We start from the raw sequence: 24,094 nt of genomic DNA on the forward strand, positions 1-24,094 counted from the left end.
CAACATTCCTGGCAGTGAGTCACCAGAATAAACAACATTCTTCAAAGTGGAGCATAGTTTCCCATTGTGAACACAAATTTAGCTTTTAATTTACTCAAGATACCAGAAAGAAAAATAAAAAAGTTAATTCTTACGAAAGGCAGAAGCAGCAGCAGTCACCTGTAACTCGGCACCGAGGGGATCAAATCACTGTGCAATTAACTCTCACAGTGCTCCTGCTGTGAGGATGATTATGCCTTGATTCAGAAACCGCGACACAGAGGGTTGATGTACTCAAGACTATGTACTGGGTCAGCAGCAAAACCAGGAACAGATCCCAGGGGTCCCGGCCCACCGCCACAGGCGGAGGAGTTACCCTGGGATGTTGGGCAGATGCGCTCTCTGAAAATTCATGAGTGGTTACTGTCTCCAGCCAACCTGCCACTGCCCTGCCACCAGATCAGCAGGCAGACAGGACACAACCTCTTAAAGGATGATCTTTTAAGCATTCACAAGCCTATCAATCAAAACGAGACAGGTTTATTTAAAATGGCTTAAGTAATAGCTCTTTGCTAACTGAGAGGATCTTGTCATAAGTAACTTAAGGACCCTCTTCTGAACATCTCCACAAACAATCTGAAGATGTGATAACATCTGGCAGGGAGACACCGACAAATAGCTGGGAGAAAAGAAAAGACTGGGAGACAATAACCCTTTTTTAGCACAATTGGATTCAGAGATGGATATCTGATTCTGGGTTATCACGAATCACCAGGCAAGAAAGGTTCCACAGAGGAAAAGAAAGCTTCTTTGGTCACTTACCTAGAGAACACCTCCTGTGGGCCACACACCAGGTAAATATTGTGGCACACTAAACAGAGAAAACACAGTTAATTAGGTTATGGTTGTTTTTGATTGTTTTTTTTTGGTGGTGGTGTTGTGGTTTGGTTTGGGTTTTGGTTTTTGTTTATGCTTTTTTGTTGTTGTTGTTGTTTTGTTTTTGGTTGTTGCTGTGTTTTTAGTTTTGGGGGCTTTTTCAGGGTAGAAAAATACCCAGAGATGCTGTCTCTTTGAGCTTCATTTTAAGCTAAACTCATACATCAGAAGAATAATTTTCACCCAACCTTAAATTTATGCATCCATTTAATCCACTGTAATTTTCCCACACAAGCAAAGCTTTAGTTATCCTATAGATAGATATCTTGCAGATTTTGCAACAAATGATACGGTCTTCCACTATAAAAGCAGCACTGATAAGTAGGTGCAGACACATTTCTAGTTTTGATCCTCACAGTGCCATGGAAAAAGTATTGAACAATTAATATCAATCAAAAAAAAAACAACCACCAAACAACAAAAACCAAAATAATAATCCATGTAAACATTTCAGAAATCTCTGCTGTGTTTTCCTAACACTGGTGTTAGCAAGAATAACTTAGTGAAAAACTTTGTAAAGGTGCACAGAACCAGGTCTTTTATGAGTGTTCCAAAAGGATGTTGTCCTGCTGAGGGGATCAGTGAGGCATTATCCAAGGTCAGGAGTTTAGAGAGTGTAAGTGACCCCAGTCATGCTGCTGGATAAGCTGGTTAACCAAAGCGAGGAATGAATCTGTGAGGTCCTCAGAGGTTGGTCACATTGGCACAAAGCAGAGAGGTTATGAAGCTCAGCTACTGAAGTGCTCTAAGTCTGACTTACCCCTTGGATGACCATGGAGATTTACACATTGTTTTTTCTCGGTTGACAGTGCTCATTTTCAGGGCTACTTCTGAAAAACTAGAAGGTGAAAGTGTCATGCAGGCACTGAAAAGATTTGCAGAGCTGCAGCAATTAGAGCTGCCTTTCCTTATGGCTGGGAGAGCAAAGGATTGGAATGGCTCTGGTAGCACAGCTCAGGGTAGCTCTGAGGTCCTGCTGTTCCCAGGCTCTCTCCAAGGAGACTCACTCTGTCCAAGGAGCCAGTGAGCTGCTCTGCTCTGTGCTGAAGGAGCCAATGTCTCACCTAACGGAGGACACAGCTGTGGAAGCACGAAAGGCAGCACCTTCAGGTCCTTCTTGGGAGTTCAGTCACAGTGAGAACTTTGAGAGCCACATTTATAGCATGAAAAAATTGATTTAAGGGTGTGTTGTCCATATATCAGAGTTCATACAATGACATCTAAAATCTAGTCTGCAGAAAATCTCCCGTCTTAGGGGACAGCTCTTAACTCTACTGAAAGCATTTCCAGCACTGAATTCATCACTTGGCTGTGTTGGCCCAGTCCAGGGCCCAGTCCCTCAGGTTGTTACTCAATCAATGCAGCTATTGATTTCATCAGAAGCACTGTCTGCATCAGATCAAATGCTAAGGAGTTCACAAGTTGCCAGGCTGATAAAGAGTTTCTCCATGAAAGTGTGGCTCTCTTTGTAGGAGAAAATGGCTCATGGTTACTAACTGTTAGTGAGCTAAATACAGCAGAAATCCACATAGTGCATATGGTGTCAAACAAGTGATTTATTAGACCTACATGTTGCAGCAACAGACTGAAGGAGAAAACTCCAAGAGACATCAGGAGGTGGTAAGTACACTACTAGTGTAGTTTTGCTACAATCTACACCCCTGCAGTTTGTCCCCTTGTACCAGTTCAGAGCCTAATCTTACATTCTGTTCTGGCCTGAACCCTGCAAATCTTGGCACCCAAGCGTACTCTGACTGAGCACTATGAGACATCACAGCGTGCAAATAGCTAATAAAGCAGAAAATGTTTTCAGCAGCAGACCTTGAACTAGAAAGCATCCATTCCACTATCCTTTCAGTATGATGCATGCATTTAAAATAACCACTATTACACTTATACAAGAACTGAAAAGTCTGACTCAAATTGAGGCTATGTACTTCCCAGGCAAAAAATGTGGCAATGGGGAACTGATTCCTCATATCATATTTTGTACACTCTCAATCTCATTTGTGTTGCAGTCTTCATTTTCAAAAAAATCCTGAAGAATAAGAGAGTCATTAGTAGACTGCCATCAACCTTGACCAATTCCAATCTCACTATCTGAAAAACACAGAAAGGCTATTTGTTTGTTTCAGGGATTTCTCTTTCCCATCTTATGCTTTAAATTCTTTGGGGTTGGGACTAGTCCTCTGAGCAGTTCAGAAAGTCCACACTGATTTCAGACAGCAGTTGCAATGAGTATCATTGATTCTGGAATATTTCTGAAAATAGATTAATCTTTCCTCTGAAACAATCTTTCCAGATTATTCATAAGACTAAAGTATGCTTAATACCAGTAATATTTAACTGATTTGAAATGAATAGTTATGGGTTTTCTTCTTTTAAATGTATTTTATGCAAAAAAAATGGTTCTTCAGAGTTTATAATAATGAAGGACCACTCACATCTTCACAATATGGAAGTTTTACAGGTTTAACATTGACCATGAAGTGACATTCTGGCCCCACACAAGCCAATGGCAAAACATTCCTGAGGCTCAGATGTGAGCCATGGCACACAGAGCCTGTCTCTCTGTAGCATGAATGGTCTTTTAGATAGCACTGCATGAAGTAGGACAAGGGTATATTTAGAATAAATATGTATTGTTATTTAATCCTAATACTATTACTAATAATATTTTGTGACTTAATTGCATTCTGCCCCCAGGAGTTCAGAGCACCTCCTGCTCATGTTCCTAAATTAAGTGGCACAGCACACTCAGGGCACAGATATTCTCCCTCCTTTTCAGGTGAAGAAACTGAACCTACACAGAGGTTATACAACTTGCCCAAAGTTACAAAAGAAGTCTGGAATATGATCTTCAGACATTTAAAAATATTGCCAGTGGCTTAAGGTGTTTAATTTCTGAGAATTATGATGTTGGAGAGGCCCAAAACACCAACAGAGATCCAACTGTGGGGAACATTCAAGAACATATCTCTAAAGCAAGAGCAGAGCAGCACAGTGATTATAAATCTCTCAAACTGTGCAGAGAACACTGAGGTTCGGAGTCAGTGGATACCTTCTGAAAACTCTGGTGTAAGGCATCGAGAAAAATGAACGATCTGATGGGGAAGAACAGCCTTTTGTCATTCTAAAAATACCAAGCCTGGATGTCACGTGCACTGAGAGAAGTTTCCGTGTGAGACATCCTGAAGAGACAAGAGCTTCACACACTTTGTGTGATCGCCTCTTTCACACCTAAACCTGTTTAAAAAAATGAGCTTCACTTTAGGCACAACTCTACCTATATCCAAAGCCTTAATGTAAAAGTGTTCACATACATTCTTTTATTCTTTACTGAACCAGGGCTCATTTCAGCTCAGAGATAGAGTTTCCACTGAAATCAGCTCACTTCATGCATTCTGCAACTGAGAAAATAATGAGGACAAAGAGAGGCTCTTCTACACATTTTTATAGAATGTATTTTTATGAGTTTTCTTAAATGTAAGTTCAATATATTAAAAAATTCAATATATTATTTCTTTGAGATAGTTCCACTTCCTTTTGTGGAAAGGCCTGACTGAAAGATGTTCCTCACGATTAAAATAAACAGCCCCACCAGACTACCAATCACATGGTCCTCACAGTGTAAACCTCTGACTGCTCAGATATGCTGTGCTGCTGGGTTTACACCCACTGGGAGCTCACAGTCCCAGCCAGCAGTGAGCTGTGTTCCACCCATAAATGGCTTTAGGAGCAAAGCTCACATCTTGAACAAGCACCTGGCAAGGAGCTGTGAGATAGTGCAGGGTACAGAGCCCAGCACAATATCCCCACGCAGGCAGCTCAGAAAACCAAGTGAACACCTCGTTCCGCTCACGCTGACATTTCCACATGTTATACTCTCAGAGATGGCAGCTCCCAATGAGCATAACAACATCCACAGCCATAAGGCACGGGTTAAGTGTGTCCAAGAGCACCGTGAGCTGTGAGTCTTCATCAGAACAGCAGAAATTACCTTGTTCTTTTCCTCATTTTTGCAGTGATTTTCTGCATTAACAGGAAATTTTTTCTTTCTATTGATTTCCTTAAACTGTCCTTAAGATTCTTGTAGACTTCAAAATTTCTAGGGAAATTTAGTGTTGCTAACATTACTCTGTAAGTCAAGAATCTGAGGGAGTTCATTCTTTGTGCTGGCAGCCCTTCAAACTATCTTGATTTTATCAGCTATAATTCATGTTTTGTTCACAGGACAAGCTTTTTCTTTTGTATTATTTTGAGTCATCTCTGGAAAAAATCACCTCACACTAAAATGTAATAAAATATGAGAAGAGATTATGACTTATTAAATTAAGCCAAAGCATACACTGTATTTTGGTATAGCAGCATCCCTGGAGGGAAAGCGAATACATTTTCAAATGAGTTCTGCTTCCAATTAGGCAGGAAAACAAGTACCTAAATTTTCAAAGGAACCCAACACACAAGGTGTGCAGAGAGCACAGGATACCAAAAATCTGAGCCCACAGGCAGCACAACAGGAGCTGCTGAGTGCTGACACTCTCAGCCAGACTGTGGGCTACAAATGCTATTTGTAATTTTTTGCTCCAGTCCTCCACCTAAAAACTCTGCTTGCTCTGCATGTATTTTGCTACATGGGTGAATCTGGAAGAAATGGTAAAGCATTTTTCATAGGCATCTTAATTCACACCTATAAACAACTTAAGAAGAAAATGACCTTCTGCCTGTTGGATGTTTGCCTCCTATGGCTATGGGTCACTTATTTCAATTATTTAAGTTTGCAACATTAAATCCTCTACCATTGGAACAAACAAGGACTTTAGTCATTGAATTTAACAGTAGCAGGATCAGGCAGGTCTTTACTTTCAGGCTCAGAGGAAAATGAAATAAGATAAAACCCCCTATTCATTAAGCATGCAGTGCCCAAGTATTGATAACCTTTAAAAATGATGTCAAATACACATGGCCTGGGAGATGACTCAGCAGCATCTAGATTTTCAGAGCAGATGGAATGTCAGTGTCCCCATATGAGAGATTTCTATACACCTGCTTCTTGCTGAAGACACTGGTTCCAGCCATGGAAGCAAAAATTTCCCCTGCAAAGCTGGCTTTGCTAATAATAAGTGTGAAATAAGGATATTTCTCAAGGGGATTTTCTAAATTTAAAATGCATTCTGCCTCTTAACACCTCCTATCCTATGGAGTGCTTTAGCCTACCACAGTCTAAGTGCAGTAATTATGTGTAAGTGTAATTGTTACAACTGTCAACGGCAGGACAAAAGTAACTGTCAGGGAACTGTCACATCTCCATACTGTCCTGCTTCCAGCCCATAAGTCATGGCTGAGGGACCAAATTATTCCTCCTGATTCAACCCCAGTTCCACTCCAGCATATTTAACTTGACTAGTGGTACCATGACCAATGTTAGTTACACTCCATCTGACTCTCAGTGCAAAAAAAAGGAGGAATATGCCATAATTCTCATTACAACCACAACAAAATCTCAACCAGCTCCACTGATATTTCACTTCCTTGATCCTTTTAGTTATAATATTGGTTGAGAGGAGTCACAGAGTGATGTCCTGAATGTGAAACCGAATGTTTGGTTTCCCTATGGATTTTACATCCTCTGTCTATTCATATTCAAAGAAATGGGCACTTCTACCCTAAGAATAAAACCACCATTCAGATTCTTTGATGCTGTTTTAGCACTGTAACTTTATTTTCCTGAAATTTTATATGGAGAAAGTGACTGTAGCAAGAGCCAGGAATGATTTTCATGGAGTAAAAAGTAGGGCTGGGAATTAATCACAGGGCACTTGGAAAGGGCCAGTAAGTTCTCCTTCTCTGCAGAGCTGTCCCCTTGCCATGCTGGCAGTGTCACTCAGCTAGCACAGACCAGAGCCAGGGTCTGAGTTTCTTTCCTGACCTGGCCACAGTTGGGCCATTAGCTGTTCCCCATTCCCTGCCATGTCACAAGGGCTAGAGGAAGGACAGAGCTGGTCCCCTGTTTGGCCAAAACAGCCATATGGAAGGGAGAAAGCAGGCTAGCCCATCTCTTTACTCTCACAAGGCCTTCCTTCTCCATGGGCACCTGGGGAAGCTCAGTTATGGGCAGTATTGGCATTTGGGCCCTTCACCTTGTTTCAGGAATCTTGAAATGATCCTGCCCAATAAACCTTAGTGGTAAATCCAATCATCCAGCCTTATTTCATTAGTTTTGCTGCTCTGAGAGTGGCAGGCTAGTTTTTCCTGTAACCCTTCTGAATTTCACACATTCCTTTAACTCTCAGCATTTATTTTCCCTCTGGAGTCTGAAGTAATCTGAGAGAGCAACAAGCCACTGCACTATTATAAGCCCCAGTTTCTCTATCAGCATAGTCCAAACATGCTTCTTATTGTGCTCACTTCTGTAATAGAGGTTTGTACAAACTGCCAGGCAGAGACTGATAGTACAAAAGATTGGAATTTTCTGCACAGAAAACAAGAAACATTATTAGGCAGCACACAGTTAAGAATAAAACTTGCTAGGATTTGACCAAACTTGGCTACTTTCCCCATTTAAGGTGACCAGCAAAGACAAGGGATGCTGCTGTTGCATGTGCACTTCACCATCAATGCAGAGGCAACTCTGGGGTGAGATGAGCTGGCGCACTAGTGTGGGTAAAGAAATACTGTTCAAGGTTGATTTTGTATAAGTTCTTCCCTTACAAGTGCACAGAAATTTCTTATGTTCACACAGATTAAATGGACATCACTTTAAGTCACACATGGAAACTCCCTCCCTACCAAATTGCCTGTCACTTGGGCATTAAAAGGAAAGTTCAAACACATTTTCTCTAAGTCCAGTGAAATATTATTTCAGGGCTTTGGTGCTTTGCTCAACAAAAACAATTTTCTCATTTTTAAAGGCCATGCCAAGTGTTCTAACAACTGTATCTACAGATCATGTAACTGAAAACCTTCCTAATGTGAGCTTGAGAATTTTTACTAGCTCTAAAAACAGCTGGTCATGAACATATAGTCAGAAAAGAATACAAAACAAAACTAGTAAAAAGAGTGTTGATTGCTAGCTCTCTCACGGGTATTTTTACCCATTTCTTAAATACATTTTGCCTGTCTGGAAGTGAGACTATTTACATTATTTATTTCACAGCTATCTGGGAAAAAAATCCTCTAAATTCCTAATGAAGTGCATTTGTTTCTGACCAGTATTTCCAAACTGAAATCTGGTATATGTTCTTACACAAAAGGTTTATTAATTTTGACTGTTCTAGGATGAAGCAAACCTCCTTGAAGACAAGCCTAACCTCAAAAATGTTTTTGAACAGGTTTCAGGGATCTGTCTTCTATAGCTCTATGTGTGCACAGACATGCTGTGGGTGTAAAGGTGAGGAGGGGTGTGTACAGAGAGAAGAGATGCTGTAACTGTGTTGATCCACTAAAGTGGACAAGCATCCTGGCACTGATTTCAGTGGTATTTGGTCAGACTATACCATCATGTTTGCTCATGCAATCTACAGGAAGCTTGCACTGATTTCACTGGGATCTGGATCGAATGCTAGCTTTGATTTTAATCACTAAAATTCTTAGGAACTGGTACCTGGATGTAAGTATTGACTAGGAATTAACATTACCTGTGCTCAGTAACTTCAGCTTCAAGGGCAACACAAAAACATGAGGAAAATCTCAGTTAACAGGCATTGGTAAATGGACTTTTACTAAGTCTTTGCCAATTGTTGTGCACATAAGTTGGGGTGCACTGTGCAAAGCTGTATTAGACCACAGTGGTAAACAGGTAAAAAAATATGCTTTCTGTTGCTTTTGCTGCCACAACAAAGAGAATTAGATTTTTTAATTTCTCAGCCATTTTAATGAATAGTGGAAGGTTACTACAAAACTTGTAAATCAGGATAATAGAATACATCTTATATAAAGCCATTCCTGAAAGGCAGGGACAGTAACAGTCAGATCATCCCTGGTCAAAACAAAACCTGTTCTTTAAGATCTTCATCTCTCTCTATTTATGCTGTACATGAACTGCACTAACTGGCAGCAATACAACCTTCAAACCAAAACACTGCTCACCTTATCACTTAAAGAAGCAGAGAAGTCCAGTGGTTCATGCTGGTTTGCAAGTATGTCATTGACCTGTCAGTGGTTGCTGAAAGGAATTGCCATATTGCAAATCTGATTGTCTCCCTGCAGTCAGTCCTCATGGCAATTTCAGAGGGTATGTCTAAGAAGAGTACCTGAATGCTTGAAATCCAATAAGGATATTGATTAGCACTAGTGACCTTTGACAAAAAAGGTCAAAGGGAAAATTCCCTTTCAATTCCTCATCAGCTTTTAGCAAATGAATGCCAGATCCCATGCTTCCAGCTTAACGGCACCATGGAAACTGGTCCAGGTGAACTCCTTTCCATTACAAAAATCTGTGTTAATCACATGCATAAGGATGATAGAAATGCTCCCTGGGCTCCCCAGTGCAATGAAACAATGTGACTTAATGACATTTGCAGGATCCTATACAGAAAGGGAGGAAAGAATAGACTTTCCTTCAGAGATAATTAAGATATGGAACAGAGACCTCAGTAGGGTAAAAAAAAAACCAGTTAAAATAAAGAGTAAAAATCTGTGCTGCTGTATCTCAAGTCTTGCACCTTGGCCTTTCATATCTTTGCAATAATTTTCAGAATGCTTTCCCAGTACAAGCCAGAGAGAATTTTTTATGAACTCCTGAAAATAGATTTAAAATTCACAAAGTCTCATAACAACTGCTATGCTTCCTGCCACTCTCCTCCATGGTCGTTTTTCAGCTGAGATCTCAGCAAAGCTCAACAGCCTGACATACGGCCGTGACTGGGCTGCTAAACACCCTCTGATGTTGAGGAGATGATATTCTACAGCCTTTGGCTTGTATGATTTTTTAGCGGATTCAGATCTAAGCCTCTTTCGGTCTTTCCCATCCCTCTGGAAGATGTTACAGAGATGCACCAGCAACATCTACTGTTCATACACGCGTACTGCACCTTCAGCCACAGCCGTCTCGTGCTTCTTAGAAGTGTTTCTGCTTATTCATCCTTCGAGATTCTTTATTTATCTTGTAAGGTAAGATTAATAAAAACCGAGGCCACTTAGGCAGGAGTTGTGACATCAACACTCAGGAACTCACAGGTGGACACACATTGCTGCAGCCAACCCCCAGTCTGGTGTTAGAGAGCATGAGAGATGGAATAAATACATCCCCATGGCTTGGGAACAACTTTCTCACCTCCCCAGCAAGTACTCACACAATAAATATGTTTCCAACTCACGAAATGAGGAAAGATTTATCTTCTATCACTAATTTAAGCTCACTGAAAAAATCCGACTAGCTCTTTTACATAAGGAAATCGAGTGGCTAAGTCAGAACATTTTCTGGCAAAAATCATCATAGCTCCAGGGACTACTGCTCGGGTGGATTGGAGCCAATTAACTCTGCCTTATGTACAGAGGTCTGATAAGTAAGCCTGTGCTGGGGATTAAGTCACCAAAAAGAGCACAGACAAGGCCAAATTTTATCTGCTGCTGTTTGTGAGCAAAGGTGAAAAGACAGTTGGTCAAGTGAACCAAACTCGGCTGAAAGCCAACTGGAATAACCTCAGCAGCTCGGGCAGAGTCACTCCAGATTCAGGTCTGCATAATGGAAACTGCAACCCAATTTCCCCTTTGCGACTCCAAGCCATTTCACTCAGGCATGCGTCCTAATGGGCACTCCTAAGTAAAACTGCTTTGCTATAGGGTCTGCATTCAGTATAAATTCACGTGACTTCACATCCATTTGTTTTGTCCACCTGTCATGGAAAATCTTGAACAAGCCTTTGCAGTAGATCTTAAGACTGAGCTATTTTATCAGCATTCTCCAACTCTCCTTTTTAAAGGCTACATAGACAAATACCTAATAGCTCTGCAGTCAGTGCACATTGGCCTCCCACACAGGGGAGATGGAATTATCTCCACATTACTGTTCCTCTGCAGTTTCTTCCTTTTTTGAGATGGGCCTGATTAGGGCTGTCTTTGCTTTAACAAAGGGCATTGTTGGGTCTGCCAGGGACTGATGTGTGCCTGGAGCTTCCAGATCACTGCACAGTGTGAACACAGGCTGTGGAAGCTTGGGTGGACCGCTCTGTTTGAGTCAGACAGACTGTTCAATCTGTCCAGGGTTTAGTGGCTGATAACGTCTGACAGGCTGTACTGTTAAAAACAAAAGGCCTTCTTGGCTGTTACTTTGCCTTAGTCTTGAATTTCCAAGAATAAAAGAGATACTCTCCCCTAGTCTGCCCCTGTATAAAGGACTCTCTGCTCACCTTAGAAGCCTTTTCCTGCATCCATCTCCATGGAAGCTCGCTCCTGAGGCTGGTGCCAGGCAGGGGTATGGCACTGCCGATGTCATACCAGTTCCCTGGGCAAAGGCATTGACACCTTCCTATCCTTCTGCTCCTCAAGACACCATCAGACACTGACTTTTCCAGATTCTTCATGTTAACAGTCCAATCATCCTGACATCAGGATAAATGCCCATATTTTCCTCTCCCCTTATATATACTACTGGTGGGTTTACAGCACTACATTCCCAGCCATGTGGCTCTGCTTTTCTCTTCTTGCCTTTATTATGTTTCATGCCACTTCTGTTACTCCACTTCTCAAGGTCACCTGCCCCTTGGTGTAGCATATCCTGATCCTCCTTTACTAATGGTGCCCTCTAAATGCTACCAGCAACTTGAATAAATGTGTGCTGGGGATATTAATGAATATATTAAGGCACAATCAGTTTTAAGACTAACCTATCTGGGAAACATCACTATCAGTTTTCCTCTGAGATGATACTTTTCCTATTTATAGTACATATTTTCATGTCACTCCTTTAGCCAGCAGAATTGTAACATGTAAGTAACATTCTTTAGTAATTCCTCATATGGCAGCTATCAGATACTTCCTAAAGCTTAGGAGATCCACCAAATTTTTCCTGACTATGAAAACTGATTATCTTAAAAATAGTGACATGACCCAACACTGGTGAAAGCTTGTTACATTTTATTCCACTTTTCTCTCTCTGTCCCTTCTATTCTCCCTCTCATATTTTTCTTCCCTTCAAAGTCTATTCATAAGTCTTTCATGCCACTGTTAAAAGTCTAGCAACCCAGTTGTTACTGCTTGTAAATACAGGAGATTTTTTATTTACTGTTCTTCTATCACAAGCCCAAGAATCCATGAGATTAGTTCAGTTGGTTAGAGCATGTTGCTAATAATTCCAAGGTCATGGGTTTGATCCTGGTATTGGCCACTGAGAGCTGGACTTGATGATCTTTGTAGTTCCCTTCCAACTCAGAATATTCCCTGACTCTGTGATTCTATTTGCTCATTTCATGTGCCCAGTCTGAAAGGGTTCTATGACAAAAAGTGCCTTGTCCCCAGTGCCCACTTCCCTCTGTGAAAGTGTACAAGATTTTGCTGGGCAAATACAGATTTTGCTGTGACATTTTCTCTCTTCCACCTTTGCCAATGACTTTTCTATTTTTTAGGGAAATGGAAGGTTTGCTGCTAATTCCTGTTGCGGTTGGAGTATGGCTACAGATCGTAATGTAACGAAAAGATGCAGCAAAAGGTTTATGTCCCATCATCATCAGGCTTAAATGGACAGCAGTCTCCAGTTCTGAATCCAAATAGTGTGGGCTTGTTTTGGGGAGATCCTCATCCCCAGAAAGGAAACCAAACTCTGTTGCTTCCCCAGCATAGGACTTGCGGGCAAGCTCTCTGCCTTGGGCTGAGGTCACAAACCTCTGGTATTTCTTACTTCCACCCCTTTTTATCTTTTGCCAGCCTGGCAGTTGTTTTTTTCCAAGAACCCCACAGTACCTGTCAACAGGCCCTTCCTTCCTCTAGAGAGGACTTTGTGGCTTTCTCCACTTGTTTTCATTTATTTATAATAATATAATTCTATCTCAGACTTCTCCAATAAGATTAGGCTGAACTTAAGATATATATGCATTAATTCTCCCTTCCTGCAGTTAACTCTTTCAAGGCCAGTGCAGAATTTTTGCATGAGGTCTCAAAAATATTATAAAGAGCAAGTCAGAAGAGACTGACCGTGAACTTCTTGTTGCATCATAGCCTGATGGTCTGAGTATTTACTAAAGAAAGAAAGTGCTTTGATGTTGACTTAAATGTTGTTCATTAACTTCTTTTCTGTCTCCCATGTTTCAAACTATGCTGAAACACAGTATTTGTTCCTTTGGAGAACATGTTATGTAAACTTCTGATGAAAAGTAAATATTTTCTTTAAAGAAACAGGTTATACCTGATCCAGTTTGAAACATGGGACCTACTATGAAGAAGAAAGAAGGTCTTTCTATTCTGACATCATTCAGTTTAGGTAAACAAGTATGACAGCCATTATCACATCAGGAATAGCTTCCAGGCAATCACTGGTTTTAAATCTCCTGAGAGACAGATGAATATTTAGGACTGTGTATCATCCTCTCTTCAATGACACATGGCTGTATTTTTTTCCGTAAGCTGTACTTAGAAGTTTTAATATTTGAAGAAATTCAACCTTGTACCTAAAACATTAATCCATATCACAAGCCTTATACAAAGGCCAGAAAAAGCAGAATTCCTATTCTTGACACACAGCAGCATTGCATGGTCTTGTACATCCTTCATGCTAAGGCAGTACTTGTCCCCTGGAGGTCTCCAGATGGTTCGCCAAACAGGATTTCTGCTTCACCAGTGTGGGGTTACCCATTTTTCACATGCAGAGAAACTGAAGCTGAAACAGCCAGTGCTTCCAGCCACAACTGTAATGCCAGTGATAGTCTTGCTTTGTGTCGGCAGTTTGCCCAAATGGTCTTCAGAGATACCTTCTAAACAAATTTTTATGATTCAGTGACTTGACTGGTTAGGTTGTCCAGGTTCCCCGCTGGCGGCTGTTGTTTCCCATGTGCCTGCACAGCCACTTGCTGGATCTCTGTTAACCCGACTCCTGGAGTTAATCTGCCAAAGTGCCAACCTTGCCATAATGAATGATTCATTTTCCGATGGCATAACTCCCTGCATCCCCTCACCGCATGATCGGATGAATGAAGGAGCAATGCCAGAGAAGGGTGAGAGCCTGTGCCTGGGAACAGGGTGTGGGACCTCCCCTTTCCAGGGCAGTGAGTGGGCACATCAGCCGACCCGAGCACCAACCCACGCCTTGGGAATTGAACCCGCTCCATTCTCCACGCCTGCCCGTTCCCCCGACCTGTCACAGCGTCACAGATGTGGTTGAGCACCTCTGATGGACATCTGCCAGACTGCCCCGAGGCTGCTGCGATTGGGAAGCATTAGGCACCGATCCTGGCATTTGGACTGCAGGCACAGAGCCGTGGCTGGAAAACAGTTGGCAGTGGCAGTCCCTGAGCCCAGTGCTTAATACCTGTTAGTAGCACCACTTCTTAAATTTTTGCCAGTGTTTTCACCATCTCACTGAAGGTACAAACCCCTGCATCCAGAATATCCCTCTCTGGGGCATGTCACTTGTGCCGGTTTTCCACAGTTTTCTGAACACTAAAATTTTTAAGAATTTAAAAGTTTGGCTGCAGGTAAAATGTTCTTAACCCCATGCACAGCACCTCCTCTAGTTCCTGAAGCAATTTTTGTTTGTAAGCTCAGGTTCGTCTGCCCTAATAGCATCTCTTCAAAAACATGCGTACCTTTCTGCTCTTAATTCAGATTCGATTTCTTTGACCTTTGTTACACAGCAAGCTTGAACTTCAGCTCTAGGAAAGCCTGTTCATCTCTTCTTCTCTCCTACCACAAACATCGTGTAGTACTCTGCAAGTCTGTTCAACACCATTTTGATATCTCTTTTGCTCTTGGTAATTTTCCATTCTGTAGTCTCTTCAAACTTACTTGGATAAACTGATTTTCCAGCTCAAGCTTTTCATTTAAATATTGATCACCCAAAAGTCTGAGTACAACTATACCCCATTGTCCCTAGTCTGAGGGGACAGGCCAGTAAGTGAGAAATATTTTTTAAAATGCCTACAAAACTTTCCACATTGGCTCTTCTAACCTGATTAGTTTCAGTGGAATTTTTTGGGCTTTTCTACTTTCCCCTCCCCACAATTCCTTTCACAGGCTTCAGTTGCTGAGAGGTTTCAATTTCTGGCATCCAAGACCATAAACATACAAAGATCTTCACTCCTCACCTCTCTGCTCTACCCAAGATACCAACCAGTCTGCCTCATTGCTCCAATGTTTTTCCACAGGCACCACTGCACCTTCTCTAGTGTTTCTGGGAAAGATAAACTAGATGGAGACAGAGTGGGAACTAGAGATGGAAACAGCTATTTCAGAAGTAACTCCTGCCCCCAGATGAGATGCTTTGTGTTCAGCTCCAGCTGCAGAAAGGGCGTGTGGACTGGAATGGGGAAAGATACTCCTGAATACAGTGCTAATGTATTGCAGCCACATGTTTCTTCTCAGAGACATACTTCGTATGGAATTACTACTTTTTCTGGATTTATTAGGGGTCAGCTTTGGGGTGAGTTACAGTTGGTTTCAGAATGCAGAAGCAGCACATATACTCCTTGCAGAGCAAACTGTCTTTTCCTGACAAACACATATTGATCCTAGCAGTGAGACCCAACTGTGACCGAGATCTGTAATCCTTAATAGTTTATTATTTAGCAATGCAAGGAAAAAGGGTTTTCCTCTTTCATTACTGTCATAATACAGAGCAAAAATTGTTCATTTCAAATTGACTTACATTTTCTTTTCAGCAAAACTGAATAGAAATTATTTAATCATTCATCCTCTATTTACCTTTGATATCAAAGCAAAGTTAACATAGTCAGCTTCATGATGCATGTAAAACAAATCCCACCAGAGACCATTCCAGGATTTTAGGGGAAATTATTTGTATCATTATTATTCTACCAGGCTGCCTGCAATTTTCAGCTCAAACCCAATATATTTTGCCCCCAGTATCTGCAATGACTTCCAAAATTATGCAGATTATTATTTTATTAGCATGTACCCAGATGGTAGACTGCCAGGCGCAGTTACTGTCATTGCATCTAGCTCTCTGTAATGCAAGAATTACTAAGAAAACAGTGCATTTGGCCACTGGTTATATAAATTAAGACCAAACCAACAGTTACAAACTCAATCCAAACAAAATCAATAAAAGGTATGTGAATCATCAGACTAGTAACATTAGACATAATTTTAATGCTAATCTTCATTTTGGTCTAGCACAACACTGAGATGTGGGAAATGTCTGACAGGCTATTCCTGCCCCATATTGTCATTTCTCATTCACTTTATTTAAATACAGTTCTATTTAAAACAGTTCATCACGAGTCTCGCAATTTACTCTGTGGGTAGAGCTTAGACCACATCTGAAAGACAAGGACCTAAGAGCACAGCAAACTACACTAAACAGGGAAAAACGCATATTCACTTTAAAAGATCATTTTTGTACCATGGCAATCAGGTCCCTTTGTGGCATTGCTGTACTAGAGTGGCAGTGATGTTTATTCCAATATTGTATTTTGTATAAATGCAATGTTTATCTCTTTCTACCTCCAAGGGATAATTACCCATATAGTTTGTAATGCCATTTTTGATATGAAAAGCGCTGAGCATAATATTGTCTGTGAGGATAAAGTACCCATTGTACTGTAAGATTACTTAGTGAATCACAGAGCCTCCGAACTGTGCTCCTGCAAGGAAGGCTGTGCAGTGAGGCTGGATCTGTGTCTGGTGTGCGCAGTGGATGATGCGCTGTGTGCAGCAGGCAGCCATCGGAGCCCGAGGCATTTCAGTGCTCATCCTCACACTGGGGTCTGTTCCATTGCTGGATACTCCCCTCCTCCTTTCCTTGCTTTGATCTCTTCCTTTGGGTGTCCATCTTATCTCTGTGGTTCCTCTCAGCAGCTGTGGACTCCTCTTTTCTGGCACCAGCCCCAGTCCTTCTTCTGGGGCAGTCATAGTGGCCAACTGTCCTCAGATGTGCTTGCTCTTACTCAGCCTCCAGACTAAGTATTTTATCCTTGCTTGGCACAAGGACCAAATATGGACTAGGGATTCCTTTCCCCACTAAATCCTGCATCTCTCTTTTCTCTGCAGCATGTTGCACAGTGCACTCTGTCTTCCTCCCTGGACAGATCCCTGGGGAGGAATGTGATGGCAGCTGAAGTCACCTGGCTTCCTCTGTTTGATTGTAACAAGAAGATAGAGAGTTGTGGCAGCATTTGCTGCTTGGAAAACTTGTCCCCATCTTCTTCTGGAAGAGGCAGAAGGCTGCCACCTTAACCACATGGGTTAGGGCATGCCCCAAAAGTGTGAAAGCATAATCCACAAGAGCAAGAGTTAGCATATCAAGGAGACAGCAATCTGAATACACCTTACACTGTTTCAGAAATCTGTTCTCTATCTTTTCAGGCATGGGTGGGAAGATTGTACTTTTGGATCTGGATGAGCTAAAAGCCAAGTGTTATATTAAAATCTGTATGCCACAGGAGGCTTGTGAACACAGGTCTTTTGTTGAAATGTACTATATGTGCAGATTGGGTTTAGCTTTACACCTTGATTCTTCTGGCACAGCTGTTCACATTAGGAAAGTCAAACATGATGACAGATCCGATAGCTGGCACTGTCTGATGCAAACATGGGAAGCAGGAAGCAAGAGAAATCAAAGAAGAAAAATCTGTCTCTCCTTTAATGCACAACAGCAAACAGTCCAGCCATATTCTTGCTGAAAGGAATTTGATGTCTCGGTCAGTGCTTTGCCTAATGAGCTACCAACATCAATCTGTCATCATCTGTATTATTTGAAATGGCCTCTGCTGACACAAGGTATATTCATGTACTGGCCCTCCTGGGCACTTGAGAGTTCAACTCCTGGGCAGTTTGTACCACACTGAATGATAATGAAGGGTAACAGAATAATCTTTGGCTTCCTTCTCTCAAGGGGAGGCAAGAATGTTGTTGCAGTGATCTCCCCCAGCCAAGAATGGCTTTTGATTACAGAGCAGGGAACATGAGTTATTTGTTTCTCTGTGCACAAATAGTCTCTAAAAGTTCTTTGCAACAGTCCTTTAGCTCTCCAAAGCACATGTGACGTATCTGCCCATCTGTCCTGGCATTTCCATGAGCGTGCCCCAAGTATCTGATTCACAAAAACTTGCAGGGCTATATCAAAAGCCCAGAAAGAGATGAACACTGACAATAGGTGAAAATTTCAAGCAAAGAAATATCCTTTTAGTGCTCTGTCTCTACCTGTTCCTATAACACACACATAACATTGCACAATTATTTTTAACAGCTTCAGCTGCACTCGGAAAATTACTTTTTCTGGAAATACCTACTGAATGAGATTTCACATTGCAAACTTTCTGACCAACACCCACAAGTTATTTCAAAACCTGAATCTTTAACTTGTGTCATGAGATGGAAGCTTCGTAAAAATGAAGCAAATAAATTGTCAAGAAACTTAAAACAAATGGCAACTACTATATTTTTATTGGTGCAAAGTTTACAAAAGATCTTATTTCCTTTCAGAAAGTACCTGAGAGTTGCAACACCATAATCCTAGCCAAGTCTTATGCTCCCATGTCAATGCCTACTTAAACCTGCAGTTGAGCTCCAGGTGAGTTATATAACAAAACAAATAGCAATGTTTGACACCAGTATTAGCAACCTCTCTGTTAGGAACTCAGAGGTTTCCAAATGTATGAACTAGACCTCACTTCCTCTTCCATTTAAGTAAATATTGTATGTTCTCTTTAGTCAGTGAAAGACTTTCATCCAGCTACTCCAAGGACAGTCTCATTGGCAAGACTTGTGTGTGAACTGCAGGGTGGTTTCCTCCCTCCTCACATATGCCAACATGCAGGCAAGAGTTAGGAAGGGGCCAGATAAGACCATTTTCAAAGGAACATTTCTTACTAAACTGGTCTTGGTAAACAAAGAAGATAAGACTGTCCCAAGAGTGGCATTGCCACATGTGCTCTGAAAGGCAGATTGGGAAAGTATGTGACAAAACAGAAGTACAGCAGATAAACTCCAGTTCAGGAGGTTTTCAAATATTTTATCCCGTGAAGTCCTAAAAAGTTTTCAGTTAAGTGTAGCTGCCTGTATAGTAGCCATGGGTTTAAAAGTCATGAAACACATCACTACCGATAATGTGACAAGGGGCAGCTCTTCAGGCCCTGTGACAATTCAGAGAGGTGATGGCCTCAAGCACAAGCTCAGAAGTGGGATTTCTTCTGAAGAGAGTGAAAGAGACATATCTGTCAGTGACATGGCTGAATGGCTCAAAGAGATGGTGATGGCCGAAGGGACAAGGTGAGATTCAGGTGAAAGTTGAACAACAAGGTCTGATCTGGCCAGGGCCCTGATGATGAGAGGAGAAAATGGAGCTTGATGTTCCTGTGAATGGGGAACCACTTGGAGAAATGATGACATACTTGTCAGTCTTGCATAGGGAGTAGGACCAGTGGTAGAGGAGGTCATCATATGGAGATTGAGGTATATGAATATGCTGAACTACAGTGACCAATAAAATAGGGATTTCAGATATAACTGATGGCAAGAAAATTATGATGTGGACCCAAACTGGTTTTGTTAAGACAAAAGGACTTAAGAATGCACTTCAAGAGACAGATCTGGGTGTCAGGGAAAGGGTGCTGCTACCAGCAATGAAGAATGGAAATAACTAATGGGAAAATTAGAAGCTCAATGTGATCAATGATGCTGAACTGAACAGCAGAGGGAATACGCCAGAGGCAAAGACTGAGATGCCCACTACAAAACCTTGCAGCCTCACCAAAGCAATTCTGTGAGTTATCTTTACCTGTTTGATTAGTAAATCCACAAAAGCACAAAAACAATGTTCTGCGCTAACCAGTTACATGTACAATTTCTAACTGACAGAATTTAACATCACTGGTTGGGTCAGAATTTCTGGGCTGAATGTAAACAAAGCTACAACTTTCTTTCCTCTGTCATCACAAAATGTAACAAATTCACAAACAAATCAGGAAAAAATGTTGATGCGCACCACTTTATATGAATGTGACACTGGATGTTGTTTTTAATCAGCCCACTATGCTCATATTCCCTCTCCCTTTCTTTCAGACACTAAGGAGAAGGTCACCTGGGCACCCATGTGTCTGTTCAGAGTGCCTTGTGTTTATTGCTCTTGACAGCCTGGAGTTCCTGTCTGCTGTGAATCCCATGCTGTGTAAATTAAGCAGGGAAAGCTGTAAGTGTGGCTGTTTTGTTGTCATAAAAGTCATCTGTACTTCATGTCTTACATGCAGAATTTCAGCTCCTTAAGCAGGAATGTCTATATAAATTCTTTCAAACTGCACTAACTTGGAAAGACCCACTTCCAAATGTGTTATTAATATATCGCCTCCATGCTATTAAATTAAAATATCCCTCTCATGTTTCCGATCCTACTTCCAGATTTTTAGCCATGTGGCTGGAAGGCAGCAGAAAGAGTTGAATAAATGGGTGATTTAGGGACATGTAGCAGTAAAAAAAGATATCTTGATCATCTGCCTCACTAAAAATAACTAACTTTAATTTTTTAAAAACTCTCTTGCTTGTCAGAATTATGTAAATCTCACTGGGATATTGATTGAGTTTGTCATGCCCCTGCAGGACTGCTCCAAGGTGAGAAAGGATATCAGTTTGCTATCCTCCCACCTGGCATTCCTAGCCCTGCCTGGAACAGTGTGGACCCTCCTGTCACTCATGCCAATGAGTCTCCACATGGAAACACATGCACCTTTTTCAAAACAGCAACCCAGTATAAGTAGGGAACAATTTCGTGTTCTCAGACTGCCACAGCATAAGAATGAATGTGCGGTTTTTTCTACAAAACTCAGTGGAAAAAGCACTTACCTACAGTTCCAAGAGTGAACTTTGTTTCTCACATCAAAAATACGAGCATGTGGGAATCCAGAGAGCACAGCAGGCTTCCCTAACACTTGCTACTAAATTTCAGGATTTAACTCAGCAAGGGAAGATAACATGTGGAGTTATCATGTGGAGTTCTCCATCAAAGAGACAACAGCATCATAGAACATGACAGCATTCAGACAAATTGTGCATTTACATCTTCAAACACTCCTGTAAGTAGAAGGAATTAATGTGGCATGTTTCAATTTGTGTTTTTAAACTGGAGCCATGTGTCTGTGGATACCCTGGTAATGCCAGGACAGTCACTGGTTCTCATAGTGAGTGGAGTTTTAATTCACTTAGCTTGACATGCTGTTCATGAAGATGAGGAGAGGTCAGTCTGACTGCAGGGTGTCTGTTTACTCAATGTGAAATACTTGGTTTCTGCTCTCTGATGCACTGCTTGCTCCTGCTGCTCAGCTCTGCAGTCTCTTCCCAGGTATCTTGCTTTATTTGTTCTAGGTTACGATATGAAGCAACGATCACAGGGAGCACCCACATAAGCTGGAACACCAAACCGTACCATAAGGACATAAAGCCAAAAACCCACTTCCGTAGCTGCTAATCTCTGATTTCACAGTTGCCACCTATCCATCTCCAACACAGCTTTCCCACACCCATCAAATTGCACAGGCATGACACGGAGAGAACCATGACATCCCTGCAGGGCTGAAGCAAAAATATCCCACTGTTAAGAGTTGCATGGCAACATAAATAACTTTGACCTCGATAAAAGGGTGAAAAACTATAACAAATTTAGGAAGGGGGGGGTCTCCCATACCAGGTCAGAATAACACAGAGTAAGTCAATCAAGGGCTTGAAAACCTCAACTCATAAAACTGCTCTTGTTACTGATTGCAACATCAAAACACAGAGCAGGGAAAATGCGGAAATGGGGAAGAAAATTTAAATCAATCAAAAACTTCACTAAGACAAAACATCTTATATAATCTTCCCACTGGGAAGAGAAGGAGAATAGACTTTCATGTAACAAATGCTAAGTTTTGTCAGTTGATGTACTTCTGGAAGGCACTCAAGTATTTCAGTGGCATAGACAATAGAAGAGCAAAATAGAACAAGAGAGAACAGAACAGAAATAACTTGCTTGGCTTTGTCTGTGAGAGCTGGTCAAAAATTAAATTTTCCATTTTAGTAAAAATATCAAAATTCTTGACAACTTTTTATGCTCTTTCAAAGGAAAAGAAAAATAAAAGCAGTGCAGTTTTGGAAAAGAAACTCTAGCAAATAGGAAGTTTCACTGAAATAATCAATACTAAATCTGGGAGACCACATTTCAACCCTCTCAATCCTGTGACATTTCTGGCATGTCCAGGAATCCCTGAAGTTTTATGGACAGGCATCTGGTTTGCCTGACTCTTAGATTCCTCTAATGTTTGGATAGGTCCTTCTATCCAGTGATATCAAAACTTTTAACAAAATTCAGTGAGTTATTTCAGACCACAGAACTAAAATAGAAAATAGGTATTTCCATTTTACAGTTTAAAGAAAATAGAGATTAAGAGATTGAGATCAGCAAAGTTGAGTGAAAAGGAATCTCTAGCTGTGCACTCAAAACTAGAGGCTCCCAAATTGGATGCTATGTCTGCACACTTTATTTCTCACAGTAAGAAATTCACAGAATCACAGAATATTCTGAGTTGGAAGGGACTAACAAGGATCATCAAGTTAAGCTCTTAAGCGAATGGCCCATACAGAGATCAAATCCACAGCCTTGGCTTTATTAGCAGCACACTCTAACCAACTGAGCTAATCTTTCCCAGCTGCAAATACTACAGCAAAGCAGTGCATATGGTCAGCCTTTCTTCTCTTAAAGACTCTCATATTTAATAAAAGGAAATAAATTAACATGTAATGTTCTACTGTTACAATCTGGTAAAACTGTTCAGACCTCACAGTTTTTGTGCAGCCTGAAATTCCTGGTATAGGGACACTGGGGGACCTGGATGAAGTGATTCTAAGCCAACTTACATCTGCTGAAGATTTGCCCTTGTAGTGGAAAGGGGCCAATAAGACTATGCATATCAATTAGTCTAATTTGTCTTGAGATTTTTCTCAGACCTCTGTGGGTTTTCACACACTTTATTTTTAAATGCTGATTATACTGTCATTTAAGGAAGCAATATGCTGCCTTGACAAGACTGGTGACTTTAACTACCTGACATTTTCCCTGCAGACATTTTCTTGCCTTCACGTGCAGGTTTCTGAGTAGGTGATGGCTATATAGAAGACAGACCTGATGTTCCAATATCTTGTGAACTCTATGATCCAAAAGTAATGTACTTAATCAAGTGTAAAGCAAAAGGTGATTAAGTTTTGCAGTACTGTACAATGCCTGACTGCTCTGAAATGCATCTTTTGATGTGGTGCAGAGAATTGGACCAGTTCTGTCTGCTTTACCAAAAAATGACATTTTAGTAATCTGAAAGGAGAGCCTCAGAAATTCCCACAAGTGTTTAACTTTGATCTGAAGCTTTAAAAAGATGGTATTTATCTGTTTGCTTGGTTAATTTGTTTGAATTTTAAGCTCAGGTAGTGTCAATTTGACATCTATGGAAGTAGTTCTTTGCTTTTCTACCAGATGAGGTTGAGCAGGGGCAGCAAGTTTCCAATCATCACTACTCATTCTAAGCATCCAACCAAAAAAAGAGAGAGAAAGTAAAAAAAGAATCCCCATCAACTCACCTTTCCATTGTGGTTTATATAAATTATTAAGAACTGAGATTCAGTGGAGCCTCAATTCTTGAGCATAGAATCAATATTGTATTTTATATAACAAGGGCAGTAAACCCAGCTTGTTCTGCTTCCATCACAGTGAAGCCTTGTCAAGTCTCTCAGGCAACCTAATTCACTGGGACCAAAGTCTAACACCACTGATGTGAAAGGTGGATTAAGGTGGATTGAAAACTGGCTAAAGGCTGGGCCCAGAGGGTGCTGATCAGTGCCACAAAGTGTAGTTGGAGGCCAGTAATTAGTGGTGCACCCCAGCAGGCAATACTGGGATCCAGTCCTGTTTAACATCTTCATTCATGATCTGGATGTTGAGCAAGTTTGTAGATGACACAAAACTGGGAGAAGTGACTGGTATGCCAGAGGGTTGTGCTGCCTTGCAGAGGGACCATGACAGGCTGGAGAACTGGGCTGACAGGAACCTCATGAA

At 41.2% G+C, this 24,094-nt stretch overlaps 1 long non-coding RNA gene across 1 annotated transcript; it reads left to right on the top strand.

Moving 5' to 3' along the window:
* Window positions 1-441: 441 nt before the first annotated feature.
* On the top strand, window positions 442-21,078 carry LOC139677113 (uncharacterized). Its single transcript, XR_011698776.1, has 4 exons — window positions 442-833; window positions 18,508-18,595; window positions 20,086-20,212; window positions 20,963-21,078. It is a non-coding gene; the product is annotated as an uncharacterized lncRNA (long non-coding RNA).
* The last annotated feature ends 3,016 nt before the right edge of the window (window positions 21,079-24,094 follow it).

The sequence above is a fragment of the Pithys albifrons genome, chromosome 11 (genome assembly GCF_047495875.1).
Source record: "Pithys albifrons albifrons isolate INPA30051 chromosome 11, PitAlb_v1, whole genome shotgun sequence".
In the NCBI taxonomy this organism is placed as follows: Eukaryota; Metazoa; Chordata; class Aves; order Passeriformes; family Thamnophilidae; genus Pithys; species Pithys albifrons.